This window comes from Larus michahellis, chromosome 7, assembly GCF_964199755.1.
Source record: "Larus michahellis chromosome 7, bLarMic1.1, whole genome shotgun sequence".
Taxonomy (NCBI): Eukaryota; Metazoa; Chordata; class Aves; order Charadriiformes; family Laridae; genus Larus; species Larus michahellis.
The window spans coordinates 31,211,334-31,231,259 of NC_133902.1; the positions used below are offsets into that span (position 1 = coordinate 31,211,334).

At 40.2% G+C, this 19,926-nt stretch overlaps 1 long non-coding RNA gene across 1 annotated transcript; it reads left to right on the plus strand.

Moving 5' to 3' along the window:
* The first annotated feature begins 811 nt into the window (after positions 1–811).
* LOC141746149 (uncharacterized) lies at positions 812–13,124 on the plus strand. Its single transcript, XR_012588244.1, has 4 exons — positions 812–937; positions 1,938–1,974; positions 12,884–12,920; positions 13,006–13,124. It is a non-coding gene; the product is annotated as an uncharacterized LOC141746149 (long non-coding RNA).
* The last annotated feature ends 6,802 nt before the right edge of the window (positions 13,125–19,926 follow it).

The following is a 19,926-nucleotide window of genomic DNA, read 5'->3' on the forward strand; positions in this document are numbered from 1 at the left end:
GGCGAAGAGGGGGGCCGGCGGGAGGCGGAGATGGGCCGCCGGCTGCCGCCCGCCGCGGCCAGGCCGGAGGTAACGGCCCCAGGGGGCTGCGGCGGGAGAACGGGCGTGCGGCGAGGGACCGCCGCCGGAGCAGGGTCACCGCACCGTCCCTCCCCGCTGGCGCGGCCTCAGTGCCGCGCGAGCCCCGAGGAAGCGGCGCGGCGCGGCTCTTACCGGGCTGCAGGGAGGGCAGCGGAGCCAGCCGGAGACTCAGAGCGGCGGGAGCCGGCGGAGGGAGCGGGCCAGGCGCGGAGCAGCATGGGACGGCGGCGCCTTCACCCCGGCGCCGGGCGGAAGGGCGGCCCGTGCCGGGATCCGGCTCTGGGCCGGAGGCGGGCGGGGCGGCTCCGGGACTGACGTGGCCGCCGCGCCCATCTGGGGTGGGGGCTCGGGCGCTCCCTGCCGCGGCGCCTCAGGGAACCCCCGGCGGGCTGAGGGCTCTGAGAATAAAGAGGCTCGAGTGGCAGGGTGGAGGAGGAGAGTGGTGAGACTTGGCTGCTGAGCAGAGCCCGCCACAGGCTCTCCAGCCTGTGCCCTCAGCCCTGTCCGAAGATGCCTTGCAGGTCTCCATGGATAAAAGACAGCAAGGGGGTCCATTTCCTCACAGGACCTTTCCCTGCAGCTCTAGGAGCTGCTCTCGCCTCGGCAGGGCTGGTGGTGGAGAGAGGCTGCCAAGGCCGGGTGGTTGGACCACGGTGGTCTCGCAGTTGGTCATTTGCCTCTCCTGACACATGTCCACAGGGGTCTGAAAACAAGCAGGCCTAAGACATCACCGAGGCTTCCCGCTGAGCACAGCTCTTCCCGCTGGGCAGAGGACAGTGGAGAAAACACCACACAAAGTGTAACTGGGGTTGCTGTTCCCCTGCCGGAGGGCACTGGGGTGCCTCTCCTCATGGAGGTGAGGCCGACAGCTCAGTGCAGCACGTCAGGCCGAGGGTTATGAAGGGATTGAGGGGTGGTAGGGTGCTCTGGGGGATGGGGTGGACTTCTGAAAGTTCAGGTAACGGTTAAGAACTGTTGTGCTTGCTGCCAGTTATTATTTGTGGAGACAAAAACATACTTGTTTTTATGAACAGGGCATGGAAAGCAGGTTCTGAAATGCATATACACTACAAGAAAATTTTGCAAGAATTAGATGTTTTAAAGATAATTTGGGATTATATTGCATTACCTATAATGCAGAATTTCTTGCGGTTTGCCCCTCCACATGCTTACTTTGTTTGAAATTATGTCAAATAATGTTATGGTTCACTCTCTGAGCATACTCTCATTTATGTTGACAAAAGCAAACATGAGTTAGATACTTCAGCTGGTGTCAACCTGACATAGAAGCACCTAAGGCTCGTTGTTGAAAGTGGATTGGTTCATGATTTTTGTGTTTACTTCTCGGTTTTAGCTATCTAAACAAACATTTACATTGTGAAATATTTGGGGACAAATACTGTTTAGTCAAAAAAGACAAAAACATTATACTCCAGTAGAGTGTACCTGGGGAATTAGTTTATAATTTTCATGTTATTACAAACTTACATCTGTTAAACTAATGGTGAAATACATATCTGCTGAAAAATTTATTTCCTTCCTAATGGTTATGGTTGGTTAGTGTATGGCTCTTTGTTTTTAATTTTCAATTTTCAGAATGTAAATGAGTCTTCTTATAGAAGGACTGACTTTTTCTTGCAACATTTATCTCTTTATGTGCTGATTCAGTGACTTAGGGTCTTCCAGATGGGGTGGGGATATTGTCTTGCCATCATTAAAAGTTCATTTAGCACATGATGATACATAAAGTCTCTCAGGGGTGTTAAGGAAAGAATGCATGCTAAAACATATGAAATGTTTCAGTCCTAATTTAGTTTAGTGTAACTAACTGTCATGTGTTTCTTCCCTTTTTTCAGCCCAAGCTTCACTTAGAGGACTCTAAGTAACTACTAGGTAAGTGAAATCAGTTTGCTCTCTGAATTCAAATGTAGCTAGAAGGCAATGCATGATGAATTGTGCAAAAGTGTAAAAGCTGTCTTGTTTACCTAGAGGAATACAAGAATAGGCATTTTTTGATCTTCAGTCATTATTAAAACTTTAATAATAACTTTATTTTAAATTAATGTCAAATTTTTTAAAACAATGTATGTCTAAAAATATTCACTAGCGTATTTTCTTTAATTCCTAATGGTAATGAGTTCCATGAGTTATTCTGTTGTTCCTTTTATCAGTGGTTTTGAATGCCTAATTTTAGTGTTAAAGGAAATGGAGAGCAGACACTGATCAGAATGAGGATTCTGATCGCTTTAACAGCTAACTATCCTAGTTTTATCATATTACTGCAATTTTTTTTTTCAAGTTGATATTCTGATTTCCTCAATAAAATACTGCTTTTTTTTTTTTTTTTTGCAACTGCTATTTTTAATCAAAATACATGTCTAGATGGAAAAATAGGGTTATTTATCTTTCTACACAGTACTGGTCATATATACAGAACTGTGCTGTGACATAGCTGCATTTAATCAATTAAGGAATGTCTATTGATGATTTGGTTCCCTCCCCTGCTCATTGACGTGGGCTTGTGTTGGGTCAAGAGGAGCAGGTGAGGCCCCAAAAGTTTTGTGGAATTCTGAGCTGCAGAGTGCTGTCTCAGTGCCCGGAAAGAACCAGGAAAAGCTGCTGTAGCATAAAACGTGCAACATGCCCTAATGCGAGAGGTTCGATGTATGTGCAGGGTGTGGTGACTTGCAGCACTAATGACTTTACATGACTCACAAGTCACTTAAAAGCAACTTCTTTCTTCACTTTGTGATAGGTTTTTGTCATCTGCTTACGGCAGATTGTACCGAAGTGTAACTGAGCAGGGCCATTTATGCACACAATGAATGATGTTACCTTTTCTCACCAATTTAAACTATAAGCCACGGGAACAGAATGAAGTTCATTCTAATCCAAGCTTGTCTTCAGTAGTCACACAGTTAAACAAGTCCCTGGCTCAGTGATTATATTGTTGTTTTGTCTATTTCTGCCTTTTACTATGTTTGTTCTGAATCAGCTTTAGAAACTCATGCCAATAACTATAAATAATAATTGTGAAGCCCTTCCTTTTGCTGGAATTACCACATCAAATTTGTACACTTTACAGATTTTATGAAAACTTCACCCACTATGCTTAGTCTTTTCTTTGCATTCCTTTTTTATTTCCAACCATGTGATTGTGGCTTTCTGGAACTATGTAACCTGATTTTATTTTCCCTGGGGAACTTGAGGACACCATACCTTTTCCCAGTTGTCTTTCTTTCATGACATGAATTCTAAGCAATTTCTTTAAACCTTCATTATCATCTCCCTCAAATCTTTTACACTCATCAGTATTTGTATCTTACTATCATAGTAGCATCCATACCTATATCTTGTTTGAAGTTGGTTTTAAGGTCTTCATAAAATAAATTCCATCTTATCTTTCATGGTTCACTGTTTTTGGTTTTGTAAAGGGGATAGGAAGGGAAAATCTAAAATACTGCCTTTTAAATTAGGACTATTTAAAATAAAGGAACCCAGCAGAATTATGAAAAAATGTTAGCATTATCATGAAGAAGAAATAGGAAAGAGGTGAATGATTAGATTTTTCACATGTATTAGAAAATAGAAACCAGGTTGGTAAGTTAGTGTTGGATACGAATATTTTAATTAATTTTCTGGTTAATATGGTGCATACAAAATTACTTTGCAATTTAAATTTAGAAAGCCAATCAGAAAGAATGCCATCAGATACCATTTTATAGAACATATAAAATGTTTAATTAAGGAGTAAAGCCATGTAAACCGTCTGCTTCTGTTCAAGTAGTCAAGATGTTACAGAGCCGTTTCTTGTAATTTAAAACATCTATGCATTTTTGATTGCTTTAAAATTAGCATTCAGCTTTCCTAAGGACCTACTTTTTTTTTTTTCTGAAGTATGCAATAATTGTTAATGAAGAGGATTTTGAGCAGAAATTCTGTTCATTTTAGCACATTTTGAACTTTAACTTAGCGATTTTTTTCACTTAAGTTTTTTGTTCTTATTAGTAGTTTAAAGAAGATAAAAAGCTAAAGTAGACTGCCGCAATTTGAAGGTTTCTGTGTGATGCATGGTTGGTAATTTAGGAGGAACTGGCTTTTATTTTTTTTCACTTATCAGCTGGGCTTCTGCAGCAAACTGTTTAATCGATGGTTAGTAGCTGAAAGTGTCATAGGATACAGCTCTTTCAAGCCACGGTGTCTGCAGACTAATTCCTGTTGCAGGCTGCTAGCGAATCAACATGACCTCATGTGGAGCTGGCAGAAGAAGCGGTGTGAGCAGGCAGGATATGTCTCTTCAGTCATTCCCGGTGGCAGAATTCCTGAGGAATTCCTGCACAAATGAAAGCCACCTGCCAAATCCAAACTAAACCCTAAAAATTCAAAGGAACCCACCAGGAATTCCATAGCCTTGTTAGCAAACTTCCAAAATCTTCTGTCAGTGCAGTGTGGCCTTATAAACAGGCAGAGCTTTATTTGACTGTAACTTTCAAGTGTATTTGGAGATTCTCTGATGCAACTGAAAAGCTGTTTGCAAGGTGCTTGTCAGAAGGACAGTTTCTGACAGTTTAGAAAAGATGGGGAGATAAAATGAGGTATGACTGTGGGGGCAGAAGTTTCCTGTAAAGTATACTTCACAGTTTAAGGGTTTCTTTACAGATCTTGAATGCAAAAATGTACTTTCTGTCTGACTTGGTCTGCTAGTGGTTGATCTTTTAAACTCCTGATTATGGTGTTATAAAGTGTTTTTTCTCTTGTAAATTCCAAGGATTTACGCCTCATTTTGTTTCCTAATGGCCTCCCAGAAATCTTTATAGCTGTGTTAAGGCACAGTTTAATATATACAGACATTGCTATAAGAACATGAAGTGTTAACACCGATGCTTTTGTAAGTCTAAATAGGATAACTTGTTTTGTAGAAATAAGCTTTGAGTTACAATATTTTATAGGATATTCAGACAGCTGAAGAGACGTTCAGAGATGACTTCACTATAGTCCACTAAAAAGTTGAAAATGTTGACAGCTTTGATTCCAAAACTCCTGTTTTCCCCTACTTTGTCATGACTGAGCAGTTTTTCCTAATTCAGTAATAATTTAAGGACAAGGGTGACTAATTTGTATACAATGCATCCATAAATTTGACCGGGTCTTAAAGAGCTCCACATCTCCCAAAGTAAGACTTCATATACAGGGGGAGCATGCAAACCGCTACAGTGTAGCAGATGGTGGAGTTGTCTGAGTATTTCAATATTTGATGTTTTAATATTGATGATTCGGTTCCTGATATCCTCGAAGGAGTTTCTATTAAAGAGGGCAGAAGAATAACAACAACCGTGCAGCTCTTCAAAAAGTCTAAAACCAAAGCAGAAACCTTTAAAAATGATGACGGATATGTCATTTTGGAGATAATAGCAGTGGCAGTCATCTGTCAATGTACAAAAAACCTCCCAAAATCCAAACCAAAGACCAAAGAAATGGAAGCCATTGTTAATGTTCACCGTATTTAGTCAATATGCAAGATGGGCTTGCTGCTTCTTATTTAAACTTCCCTTTGGGGGGGTTCCATCCTACTCTAATTCTTCTGATTTACTGCCGCTTTGTGTGCTGCACTGGCCCCTGTTCAGTGATTCTGAGCTGTCTAGCACTGTTTGGAAACAAAACAAAGCATTCTTACTGCAGTATTAAGATTTCCCATCTTCACAAACTACGTAGTATGGCTATGGCCCATGAACAGCAAGTCAAATTGTTTGAGTTTAAGCTAATGAACTGAATTAGGACAAAATGAGACAAGTCTGTGTTTGTCCTACCTCCTTACTACACTGCACAGTTTTCTTGTTCCTCAGCATATAGGTCTGCTAGCGTGTGTGTCTGTATGTGTGGCTTAATGATTTACTCCAGGCTGAAGCACAGGTTTTCCACTCTCCATTCATGGGTAGTGTCTGGGCGTTGTGCTCTTTAGAGCGTGCAGTTATTCCGTGTAGACCTTTTAGTCCAAATTTAGCTACTTGGACTAGGAAAAGATCTACTCACAGGAAGCAAAGACAGAAGTTGAGAAAGAAGAGTCAGTGATTAGGCAAATTGGGCTGGAGGAGGCAGAGTTGAACATTTTTAGGCTAGAGGATATCAAATCATGCTTGTCAAAGGCAGTGAAAGTGACTGCTGGGGTCATATTGGGTTAGTTATTTAAAGATTAGTATTTTTCACATTAATGGCTCAGGTTGTGATCTTTTGCTTCCACTAATGAACTCTTATTCACAAAAATAGTTCCTTTGACATCATGAGCATTATGATTGTAAATGCTCTTCAGAGCAGGGCGTTTGTGATGTGGCTGTATGGTGCTATTTATGCAGAGTACTTCCCCTCGTCAATGTACAAGGCTGTGACAATTGCATTCTACTTGTCTTTCTGCCTCAGTATTTCCTCATGGCTGTTGCGTTTGTTCTAATCTGAACCATAACATGCAGCGTGTAGTGGAAACCATACATCTTCAACAAATCTCTGCATATCAAACTTCCAGCTCTTCAAGGAGTTAGTCAATAGGACCCCCTGGGAAACTGCCCTCAGGGACAAGGGAGCAGAACAGAGCTGGCAGATCTTTAAGGGCGCTTTCCATTGGGCGCAAGAGCTCTCTATCCCCAGGTGTGAGAATTCAGGAAAGGAAGGCAAGAGACTGGTATGGATGAGTTGAGACCTGCTGGTCAAACTAAAGGGCAAGAAGGAAATGCACAGGCAGTGGAAGCAGGGACAGATATCCTAGGAAGAGTCTAGGGACACCAACCGGTTGTGTAGGGATGGGATCAGGAAGGCCAAGGCGCAGCTGGTGCTGCACTTGTCAAGGGACACAAAGAATAATGAGAAGGGCTTCTACAGGTATGTCAGCCAGAAAAGGAAGGTAAAGAAAGTGTACCCCCACAATGAGCAAGACTGGTAAACTGGTAACAATGGATAAGGAGATGGCTGAGGTACTCACCAACTTTTTTGCCTCAGTCTTTACTGGCAACCTCTTTTCTTATATTTCTCAAGTAGGTGCACCACACAATGGGGACTGAGGGAGCAAAGTCTGTCCCACTGTAAGAGAAGACCAGGTTCGTGACCACCCGAGGAACCTGGACATACTGAAGTCTATGGGACCTGATGAGATGCATCCTAGGGTCCTGAGGGAACTGGCTGATGTAATTGCCAAGCCACTCCCCATGATATTGGAAAAGTCATAGCAGTCAGGTGAAGTCCCTGGTGACTGGAAAATATGGGAAACATTGCACTTATTTTTAAAATGGGTAGAAAGGAGGACCCTGGGAACTACTGACCTGTCAGCCTCACCTCTGTGCCTAGAAAGATCATGGAACAGATCCTCCTAGAAGCTATGTTAAGGCACATGGAGGACAGGAAGGTGATTTGAGACAGCCAGCCTTCACCAAGGGCAAGTCCTGCCTGACCAACCTAGTGGCCTTCTATGATGGAGTGACTACATCAGTGGACAAGGGAAGAGCTATGGATGTTGTCTATCTGGACTTCTGTGAGGCCCTTGACACAGTCTCCCCCAACATCCTTCTCTCTAAATTGGAGAGGGATGTATTTGGTGGGTGGACTGTTTGGTGGATGAGGAACTGGTTGGACGGTCACATCCAGAGCATAGTGGTCAATGGCGCAATGTCCAGATGGAGACTAGTGACAAGTGGTGTCCCTCAGGAGTGTTAAATATCTTCATCAATGACATAGACAGTGGGATCGAGTGCACCCTCAGCAAGTTTGCAGACGACACCAAGCTGAGTGGTCCGGTTGATGCACCTGAGGGGCAGGATGCTACCCAGAGGAACCTGGACAAGCTTGAGAAGTGGGCCCATGTGAAACTCATGAGGTTCAACCAGGTCAGGTGCAGGGTCCTGGGCTGGGGCAACCCCTGGTGTCAATACGGGCTGGGGGATGGAGGGATTGAGAGCCCTGCTGAGAAAGACTTGGGCATACTGATGGATGAAAAGCTGAGCCAACAATGTGTGCTTGCAGGCCAGAAGGCCAAGTGTATCCTGTGCTGCATCGAAAGAAGCATAGCCAGCAGGTCAAGGGTGGTGTTTCTGCTCTTCTGCTCCACTCCTGTGAGATCCCACCTGGAGTACTGCATCCAGCTTTGGAGCCCTCAGCACAGGAAAGACATGGACTTGTTGGAGTGGGTCCAGAGGAGGGCCACAAAAATGATCAGAGGGCTGGAGCACCTCTCCCGTGAGGACAGGCTGAGAGAGTTGGGGCTGTTCTGCCTGGAGAAGAGAAGGCCCCGGGGAGACATTGCAGCAGCATTTCAGTGCTTAAAGGGGGCCTACAGGAAAGATGGGAACAAACTTTTTAGCAGGGCCTGTTGTGATAGGACAAATGGTAATGGTTTTAATCTGAAAGAGGGTAGATTTAGAGTAGATAAAAGGAAGAAGTGTTTTACTGTGATGGTGGTGAGGCACTGGCATGGGTTGCCCGGAGAGGTGGTAGATGCCCCATCCCTGGAAACATTCAAGGTCAGGTTGGATGGAGCTCTGAGCAACCTGATCTAGTTGCAGATGTCCCTGCTCATTGCAGGGGGTTTGGACTAGATGACCTCTAAAGGTCCCTTCCAACCCAGACTATTTTCTGATTCTATATTCTCATACACAGTAGGAGCAAACTGTGTGTCAGCTTGTATGCAGACTAGAAACACAACTGTTCTGTTGTCAGTGAGATTTAAAATCATCCTCCCTTGGGGCACAGAGGTCATTACTTTGGTTTTATTTAGTATTTTACCACTGAAGGATGGAACAGGTGTTTGACTGCTGTTCTTTGCAATGATGATGCTGCCCCTTCCGCTTTGCAGGCAGATAAAGTTTTATTCATTGTAGACATTTTCTAGAATAACTGGAACATCAAATTGCATACACTTATGTGCTGTATTAACATGACCTCTTCTACCTACATTATAGCTGTCAACATACAATGGGGTTTTTGTATTAGGTATCATGCTTAGTTTGATTTCTGAAGGCGGCATTGTGAGAAAAAGCATTCATTTCCACTTGTATGACATACCTCATTGCTTATACATCTGACTGTACAGGGTCCTGCACTTTAAGCCTTTGAAATAGTACAGAGAATTTAAAATGGATTTATTTGCATTATTCATTTACTTTGTATTTATAATTTTTGATGAGAGGAAAGCATTTTAAAAGCTTGATGGATAAACCCAATACGTTATTTTAAATTTCTTGTGATTCACATTCGGATATCCTTAATGAGCCTAGGTAACGATAGCCAACTAATCTTGGCTCGTTAATTTAAAACTGATGTTAATGGCATTATTTTTATCTGTATTCCTTTAAAGTTCTTCCCTGTGGTCCTGTTAAAATTCATGATCCATAAATAGATTCCTAATTCGTGCTCTGAATCATCATACAGTTTTAAGTTCTATGCTGAAATTGTAATAAAGTGAAGATTTCTAATAAACACTGGCTTTTAAAAGCATCTGTCAGTTCAGTCAGTTTGCACTTGAGATTCTTGCAATAAATGTATGTGCTAAAGTCAGCAGAGTATTTTAAATGCCCATTATGGTTGCTGGGCTGGATTCTGAACAGATGAGTGCTTTCCCTGTGGTGTGAACTGGCGTGAGTTTCAATAAGCTCACTGGGAATTGTCACAGTGTCCTCTTCATAACTCTGGAAATCTCATCTTACTTCAGTTTCTTTACTAAATGGTATTTGAATTAAGAAAGAAAAAAAAGTTTATGTCTGGTTTTTAACTCTGTCCTCAATTTATGTTTAAGGTGAAAGGTTGCTAATATGTGATTTTTTATAAGCAAATTATAAGGACATTAGTAGGACTGTTATGAAAGAAATACTTTTCAAATTAAGAGGAAACTGCTTAGCACACATGGTCTCAGCTCTGTAGGCACTTTGCATTCATGTGCATTTGTTCAAAAAAAATCATGACTGCACTGAAGTGCGTTAAAAAAAGAGAGGATGTTTGTGTGTGTGAATGTTTGCAGAACTTAAGTCTGTACAATTGAGGTATAGATTTAACAGATCTAGAAATGCCATAAGGTATTAACGTGATCCAAGAATTTATCAGAATATGGTGGAAGCCAAAGTTACTGTGATTCATTTTTGTTATGTAAACTAGCGTACATACATAGATTGCAAATCAGCGTGCTTCAACCCTGACTGTCTTTGATATTTATTGTAAATATGTAGGCAATTTTTAACTGGCACTTGTTCAAAAATGCGATACTTGCTAAGATCTTTGTAGTTGCTTTTAGAGTAAACAACTTTCATATCAGTATTCAACCACCGCTGAAGTTGAAGCTGTGTCGTGTGGCTGTGCTGGGGGATGGCAGGCGTCGGCAGCCACGGGCCTGCACTCAAGCAGCTCGGTCCTGGCCTGGAACAATGGCAGAGCTGAGGTGTGGGCAGATCCCAGTTTTGTTGGGGAAGGGCATTGCCAGTGTGTGTGGCCTTGTGGTGGCACCTAGGGGGGGCAGGTCCCACCTGTACCTGCTTCACTGCTATGGTCTTGGCTGCCACTGGTAAAGTCAAGGATGTTTGACTGCAGGCACTTGTCTGAAATGGACAGAGGAACTCAGTGGTGGGATGGATTAGCAGTAATAGTGTTATGAAGAATGCTGGATCAGAAGGTACCAGGCTCAACTGAAAGGGATGTTTTTAACTGTTGCCTCCTAGGAAGGGAGAAGACATGGTGCTCATCTCAGCTAGGATGCAGCAATTTAATACTTAGATCCCTCTGCTTCGACTCCATCCTGTCTACCTTACAAATCGGAGCTCCCAGAAGTGTCTGCCTTGGTTTTGGCTTAGGAATATGAAATGCCTAGCCTTGGCTCAGCCCCAGGCCAAACAGCCTGGTGGCCTAGCTGCAGTAAGAGCTTGGAGCTGCAAAGTTATGCTGCTGGAGGTAGGGTAGTGGGTTGGCTGCTGATTTCCTAAGGAAATCAGTAGACAAGTGGTTTAGAGTAACTACTTAATTTATTCATGTTTGAACATATTTTTTGTAGGATGTTGTAAAATTATTTAAATCACCGACTAAATCATAGAATCATAGAATGGTTTGGGTTGGAAGGGACCTTAAAGATCGTCTAGTTCCAACCCCCTGCCATGGGCAGGGACACCTCCCACTAGACCAGGCTGCCCAAAGCCCCGTCCAGCCTGGCCTTGAACACTTCCAGGGATGGGGCATCCACAACTTCTCTGGGCAACCTGTTCCAGTGCCTCATCACCCTGACAGTAAAGAATTTCTTCCCAATATCTAATCTAAATCTGCCCTCTTTCAGTTTAAAACTGTTACCCCTTGTCCTATCGCTCCACTCCCTGATAAATGTTACTATGCTTTCTGAAGGTCTGTTGTGGGATGCAGTATATTCAAATTTCGGGATGCAGGTTGACTGAAACCCCTTTAAATAAAATATGGAGCTATCAAAAGGGGTTCTCCCTGAAGAAATTTATGTTGATAGTGATTCATTCCTTTCACTGTTTTTCAAAAATTTACCTTCCAAGCATACTAAAACCCCTCAAACCCCATCTTTTACCCACCTGGCAGGGAACTGTAGGACCTGTGAAAGAAGAAAGGAAGTTAATATGAATTCAAGGCAGACTGAGCTTTATAGAAGGTCCTGAATTAATTTTGTGTTTGAAAACTTATGTGATGTTGTATATAATATTCAATAATCCTTTCCAACCCATAATAACAGATACTAGCTTGTTTTATTTATAGGTAAAACTAGAAGGAAGTCTTAACTGCATTAGTAACAAAAATTTGTGTGATGTAATTACACATGTAATTTTGCACTGAAGCATAAAGAAAGGAAAATATGACATAATGCATTTATTTCTATTTGTCTTGGTGCTTAGTCACTGATACAAGGTGATTTTGAAAAATGAGAAACTTTTACAGAAGTTCTCTGAGCCTGTAGTCCTTTCAACTGACTGAACTCTGCCATACACATGTCAAAAGCCTAAGGGACTTCATTGATGCCATTCAGCATATTTTTTTAAACAGTGCCACTGTTTTTTAAGAGATTGTACAGACAGTTTTCTGTGCTCAGCCTAAGAATTCAGGGAAAACTGAGATAGTCAAGGCATCACACTCTTTACTCGCTATACCTTTTCCTTGCCAGACTCTGCAGAGAATGACTATATCTGCCCTAGCAATACACCCAGTACATTGCAAAGGGAAAATGTAAGTTAACTGATAATCTGCACTGGGGAAAAAAAATGGTCTGAAAACGATTCGTAACTGCTTCAAAGAAAATTTAATAGCCATCTTAATCTAGCAATGTGCTAGTTAGTCTCTTGTTGTTGTTTTTTTTTTTAAAGTACAATATGAGATTTAGATCTAGAACTGTAGAATAGAACAAGAGTGTGAATCCTAGCATTAGGAGGTGAGGGAAGCATGTATGATTTGTTGTATCTCTGTCAATGATAGATTTTAATCCACGTGTTTATTTTGGTTGTAATTTATATATGTGCAGCTGTGTTAATTATATAATTGTAATTGTCAGATTTATGAGGAAGTAATAATCTGTTTGTTCTAGAAGAGGCTGTCATATCTACAATATAATATATTTTTTCTGAAGGTGGGGTCTTGTGTTTTCTTTCCCAATGAGCGGGAAACAAAAGAACATTAAAACACAAGGCTGGGAAGGTGCTAGATTTACACTGGGATTTTGTACCTTCAAAAGGTTGGGTTTTTTTCCCCGGTTGTTTGTTTCTTTTGTTTTACCAGTTTATAGAAAATGTAATGACACAGTTTATTGTTGTGAAATTGTTGTATTCCATGTCCTTAGGATTCATCGCTGCTGCTTGTATTACGTGGAGAAAGAGGTACTATATATTTGCATGGATCTGCTCATGGAATTGTGTCAGGGACTATATCCTCAGATTCACAATATGATTTCCCTTTGCTTAGGGAAGAAAAACTAATGAGGCCAGTCTTTTTCCTGGTTCAGCCTACCCCCCCGTCTATGCTGCTTCACGTCTGCTTCCCTGGCGTATTTGGTGGGGGAAAGAAGACACAGGCCAGTCTCACTCTGTTGCTCACCATCTGCCCTCCACACTCACTGTCGTCTGGATGGAAGACAAGAATATGTCTCCCACGAGCATGGGTTATAATACAGTTTTCACTAGTTGATGGCAAAAGTTGTTCACTCACACTTTTTATGCCCTTCTCTAGTCACTGTGGAGCTAATAATCTGCATGCATGCCCTCTTGCTTGTCTCAGTGGGAAAGCATCCACTGACCTGAATCAAACAAGATCAAACTCCAGGTTGCTGTGAGTTCTACTTGAATTACTGAAACAACTTTAAGAGGTGTTCAAGAGGAAAGGGATGTTTTTACATACACGTCATGCACTTATTTAAAGATTATTTTTTTTTAATATACAGATAGAGGATTCCACTTCTAAGCTTAGCTTCAGGTTTTTGAAATATCTCAATTTATTTGGATCTTGTGATAGATACATGGAAGATCAAAATTTACTGCACTGTGTTAGAATTTAATTGACCTGTACAAATACATAAACCTGTGTAACTGGGAATGTGAAGTTCTTTTTCACTAATGCTATCTCAGAACTTTTTTTTGGAAGGGAACTAAGTAGGATGTTGGCACATGTAAATGACCTATGCAATCTTTAATAATTTAAAGTTTGTATCAGAGATAAGACTCTAGAGGGAGCCCATCTCACAGTTTTCTGCATTGAGAGAAATGGCTTTACAAAGATCATATAACTATTTCTATTAATGAGCAATTTAAAGTACAATCTCTTTTGTCTCTGAGCTACAAAAGAAAATATCACAGTATTGTAGGATACTTAGTTGCAAACATCTTTAGAAATTTCTCAGTTCACAAAGTCAATTCTACCTTACCATTATCTGTGTTTTTTGATTACTGTGGAGGGTGTACAATAGAGGAATTTTCAATCATCTTGTGCATTCATAATAAAGGCAATTTATGACCTTTCTCTTTTAAAGAACTCTCAAGACTCTGTGAGTGCAGTAGCACAGAGGAAAGGTTTGATTATATGCATTTTGAGGCATTCTACTTGTGCAGGCAGTGTGGAAACACAAGATTTTTGAAGAGAAGTTCAGAATACAGGATTTTACGTTTGTTTGTGAAAGCTTGTATATTGCATGTAACTTCCTGCCACATGTCAGTGGGCACATAAAATATGGGTCATTCAGTAATAACTTTTTTAGCCATGATTTCTAGCTAGCTAGCTGTGTGTCAGTTGACACTGGACAATAAACCTTGCATAATGTTACAGCAACTTATGGTCTGTGGCTATAGCACTTATTTAATTTTAGTCCTTAACCTGTTGATTGCATTTTTTCCTTGCTAAATAAAAAGGCTTTAGAATTTAGCAAGGCTTTTGTCCAAAACAGATTGTTAAGGCTGCACCTGCACTGCATGATGTCGTTTCCATCCTGTGTGACTGGGTTTCCTGCCCATGATGCTTCCAGGTGACATCAAATCCATAAAATAGGAAGCATTCTCGTTTTCAGTCTGGATGCAGCTGGACTCACCCTAAGTGAGAGTGAAAGTCTGGATCAGAGTTAAAAGCAGATTTTAGTTTCAGCTGCCCAGCCATATATTCACTGTGCTGGGTACCTTCATTTCAAGGAACTGGGAGACGGAATGTTTCCAAAATTTGTATTAATAGGTAATAGTGGGGAAAAAACCCTTTGTTTTTATAAAGCACTAAAATGCGGTGTTTGTTAATTCTGAGTGACAGCTTCCATATTTCATGTAGTAATTCACAGGGGATTTGGTACTGAAGACATTCAATATCCTAATTGCACTTTATGTTTAGTCTCTTGGTTTATAAACGATGGAGCTAAATCCATCAAAATCTGTTTACAAAGGCAGTATTCAGTATTAACTGCTTTTTACCTGCATTGAAATAACTGTCATGCTTCTAGTTGACAGCCAGCATTTTTTTTCAACCCTTCACATTAGCAGAATATTATGTAAGTGTGTACTGCAACTTAATTACAGGGTAACTTGTATCAACATGGTATTTACAATTCAAATAGGAACAGAGAGAGATGTATGTAGCTTATCAGGACACATTCTCTCCATCCATCTGTCACACTGTGCTCTTAGAATGCTCCGTAAACTTAGAGTATTCAGAAAATACTAACCCAAACATCTTTCCTCAGTGTATATACCATTTGTCACCATGAACTATACTTGTGGTTTAGTCCAGATTGTTTAGTCCAGGCTATTGTGGTTTAGTCAAAGGTGCCTTCTAGTCGCAACAAACTTGGCTGAAGTAGCTTTGCTAAGATTAATAGGAAATTACTCCTAATAGTAAGAAATCACATCTGCTTGTGCAATTTTTTGTTTGTATATGTGTTTTAATATATCAAAATATATTAATTAAAAGATTGTATACATTTAGTGCAAAGCTATTATTTATATTTTTTTTTCATGGTTTGAAGAGTAGTCAGTGGTTTTTCTGCTCTCTGTCCTTAGCACAGAATGAACATAGAACTCTTAATTTTATAGGCCTTTGTGGTGCTTAGCATGGATGTACAAAAGGTTCGTAAATATCAAACAGCTGATTTTCACAACATTCCTCTGAAGCAAAGGGATGTTTCTATCTCCATTTTAAAACTGGCAATATGATACTCAGATTAACACTGGAGTAACAAGTAACTTTACAATGTGCACCTTTAAGGAAAAGTCAAAAACTACGTAGCCTTCTGAAACTGAAAGTTTACATGTATGTCTTGTTCTAGTTCCACCTATACTGACAGGTTTCCAGCACTCCTGTTTTCCTGAAGGTCCATGACATAAGCAATTTCTTACCCATTAGATTAGTTTAAACAGTAGGAATATAGTTCTTCTGACACAGCTTTTCTTTCTTATTAAAATGGGTCAGGGTATATTATCATGCAAGCAAATAGGCAGCAGAATTGGAAGGTGTGGCACCCTATTTCGAGGACAGCAGTAAGCAGCTAGAAACAGAATGACTTATTAAACCCTTCAGCTGACACAGTGACACCAAGAAGAGAATAAAGTCCCAAATTAGCAAATTACTTGCAGCCTAACAAACTGTCATGTTAGGAAATCTTTTGTAACCGCCTACCACTTACTAGCCTTTTCCATTTACAAAATAATGTGTTAGTTTGCCCCACAAAGGCATGTGATTCCCAGTTAGTTTTTGTCAGTTCCCTGCCCAGCCTTTTCAGTCTTTGCTTACCTGTTGTCTTGGGGGATTTGGCTCTAACGGGCACCTGATAGTGCAAGTAGCTCTTTCTGTTAGATGTGGAGTATAACCAGCTCAAATGGGAGAAAGTCTCTCTCTAAAGGAGGTGGAGGCAGGTTCTTGTGTTACATGGAGGAAAGAGCTTCCTTAGTTACAGCCAGGAGGCTGCAGGCTTCCGAGTGTTCTTCAGATGACAGTTGACCTGGCTGGGATCGATGTATTAGACGGTATCCGGGTGTTGGTGGAAAGCTGTACTTGTCAGATTTCAGCGTCTGAAGTTCAAGTTCAGAGAGTCTGGAGAAATACACAGACCTGTGGATCTTAGAACTTTCCTAGTAGCTGGAGATAAAGATTTCTGGATGTGAGTGAGAGAAAGAACCTTTAACAGAAGTAACAACTCACAAGTAGTGAGGGACTGAGTTTAAGTAGCTATGAAAATCTTCTGAAAGCATAATTTGGAGGAAAAAAGCTATTTACTTGTTTGAATGATTGACAATTCGATCACTAGCATTTTTCACAGCCTAAAAGCTCTTTCTATTAGACAAAGCAAAGATAAGTATATGCTAGTCCTGCATCATACTGATGCATTTGGAAAATAATTCTGTCTTTCTGTAATTGTTTACATGAATAACAAGCTTGAAAGAAAATGACTGAAAATTAATTGGTGAATCTGCTTTCAGTCATATATACAATTGTTTTTAAAGATAAAAATCTTGAAGTGTCCTTCAAACAAAATTATCTTACATTTTTATAATAAAGGTGATTGCTAACTTGCAGAAGTAAACCATACCAGAGGTTTTCCACTTGCCACAAAGGAGGGGGGAGGGGGAAAATCCCAAGTACCTGCCTACTTGTTCCATGTACTTTCCAGTATATTTTTATGTAAAGAGGAAAATTCATAATGTGACCTTTCTTAGGTATTTATGATTACTCTGAGCAATATTTGTTTGCACTCTTTCTCTTTGCTGCGTGAAATATGCAAAAGGGCAGAGCTGCAGCTGCAATAAGAGATGTCTTGGTAGAACCCTATGTTATTACAATTACTTGTCTTGACCTGAAGGTGTGCAAAAAGAAATAATACACTCATGGAAATCTGTATTTAAGCGTAGCTACAAAAACCTGTGTTATGGAAATAGCATGTCCTATGCCCTGTACTGCCCCATGTGGTAGCTAGAAAGCTTGTGTGCTTATGTAGGCTTGAATTTATTTGGCTAGACTCTGATGAGAGATTTTGGGTTTTTTTACTGCTGTGAGTAAACACTAACTTCTCAGAATGGGCTCGGTTTAAAGAAGAGCAACACGCTGGCCAGCACACGCGAGATACAGGGTAAACAGATGATGAGCCTTGCTCCAGTGCCTATCTTATTCTAGTTGATTCACAAACGAGATACAAAATTTGCTGAAGGATTTTGTTTAATGCAAGTGATGGGGACACATGTTTCTACAATAAAATGTCCAGGACTGCATTTCAAAGGCTGTGTGAATGTAGATTGATGTTTTCACTATATGTCTATAATCAAAGGTTAATTTCAGAATAATAAACTTATTTTGACTATTTACGTTGATTCTTTAAAATCCCCTTTGAGGCATTATTTTTGTGAGACTGTTGTTATTACTGATGTCAGTATAATCATGAAGATATATGACAAAGTAAATATTATACTTGAGAGGTATACAAAGTAAATTTGAATCAAATATGGCTCATTTCAGGATTACTTTTTGTTTTGTGACAAAGAAGAAAGCAAATGCTTGTGATTTAGATGTGAATTACACGTTTTCTCCATCCTAAGGAATTTATAAGGTAATTGTACTTTTGTCTTGAATCCTTAACCAGATGTGGGATTCATTATCTTTAGGCAGGTGCTTTTTGTAGACTGTTACATTTTACTGAACAGTAATTGATTTCTTACTGTATAAAGACATAACTCTATGGACTAAGCTGAATGGGAAGAAATATCATTGTCAGAACTTGTTTACCTTTTTCTAAAGTTACCTTAAGGTAGAGGGTGATGAATCTCTGGAACAGAGATGACAAGGTAGGGGTGACCATGAAGTTTGGAACTTGCAAAACTAAGTTTTGAATGGCGTTCTCTGTGATAGTAGCAAACTAGGAACACAAGGGGGACAGACAAGAGTCTTTTCTTGACCACCATTGGTCTTGCTGGTTTGCACCATATTATTTGGTGATCCAGAGAGTTTCCTCTCTCTTCTCCCCTTTCTCCAGCCCTGATATAAGGAATTGGCTTCTATGGTTCTCCCCTTCCTCTGGAGCAATGAAGCTTGAATGTGGAAGAGGGAGATGCTTTACCAGAAAATATGAAATTGTTGTTTCTTCTTGTGGTATTAAATCTCTTCAATTTCAGGGTTGGGATGACTTGCAGTGTTTTGAATCTGGACAGGAATTTCTGGTGATTGATAAGAGTACATTTTGGTTGGTTTTGTTTGTCTAATTCTTATAATGTGCTATGTTACCCACTTCAAAAGTCATCTGGCAGTTTTATCTTCTGAATTCCCTGCTGTTCTACCTCATATACAACTTAACAGTTTCTGTGACTGTCTTGAAAATTAGGTTGTGTTTTGGTTACTTAAAATATTTGCTTTCCTATTTAAGAAATAAAGGCCTAATCCTGCTAAATGGTGACAACTTCCACTGTTCAAATGACTTTTCATGCCTCATGTTGTGAGGAATACTTGAGTGAACCTTTTGAAGGTAACTTTAGCTTTTTGTAAGCATGAGATACTGCCTACTGCATAACAGTACAGGTAAGCTTAGGTAATATTATTGGCAAATAATCTGATTCTCTGTGAAGATCAGTATGATTACAGGGTTCAAAGTGAGTATTGATTTTTATTCCCTCATGTGGAACCCTGATTCTACTAAAGCAAGTCTCCCATTTACAGGATTTGACCAAAAACTTTAAAAATATGCTAAACCTTAACATTCAGTAATGTGTTATGTTTTATATCCTTCATCTTATGTCCCCAGTACTAGTGCTGGCAGATAAATTCTCCATTGTCATTTGTAGGAAATATCCTATTGCTGCTTACGCAGTTAAAATAGATCAGATTTTTTTCCAAATCTTTGTTTGCCATATGCATTTTATGTAGCTATTTATTTTCTAGCACATACTTGGGGAGCACTGCAGAAATTCTGACTGATTATCATAAAGTCTTCAAAAAATACATCTCTTTGCCTGATCTGAAAATTAATTATTCACTTAAGAAAAGGTCATGTTACATGTAAGTCTGATTTTAGAATTTTTTTCAGAATCTTGTATATCCAAGGATGAGTAAGAGCTACGTCTAGCATTACTTTTGACAGATAATGACCTAGTTTCTTCTTTATAGGATTGTAATTCCATAAGCTAATTAGTTATTTTTGCAAATGGAACTGGAAATAAGTACTGATGAATTATATTCCAGTACTGATTAACAGCGTGGTCTAGGGTTACTTGATTAAATGCATTATGTATTTGCTTAGAAAGGACAGATAGAATGTGTCACTTGCAGCATGGGTAAATTGCTATTGAGATCATTGTTCTATTTTTCAAAAAGCAACCATTAAAGATAAAGGCTGATCTTTCAAATGTGTTGCAAGTGAGATTAATGCACATACAGAAA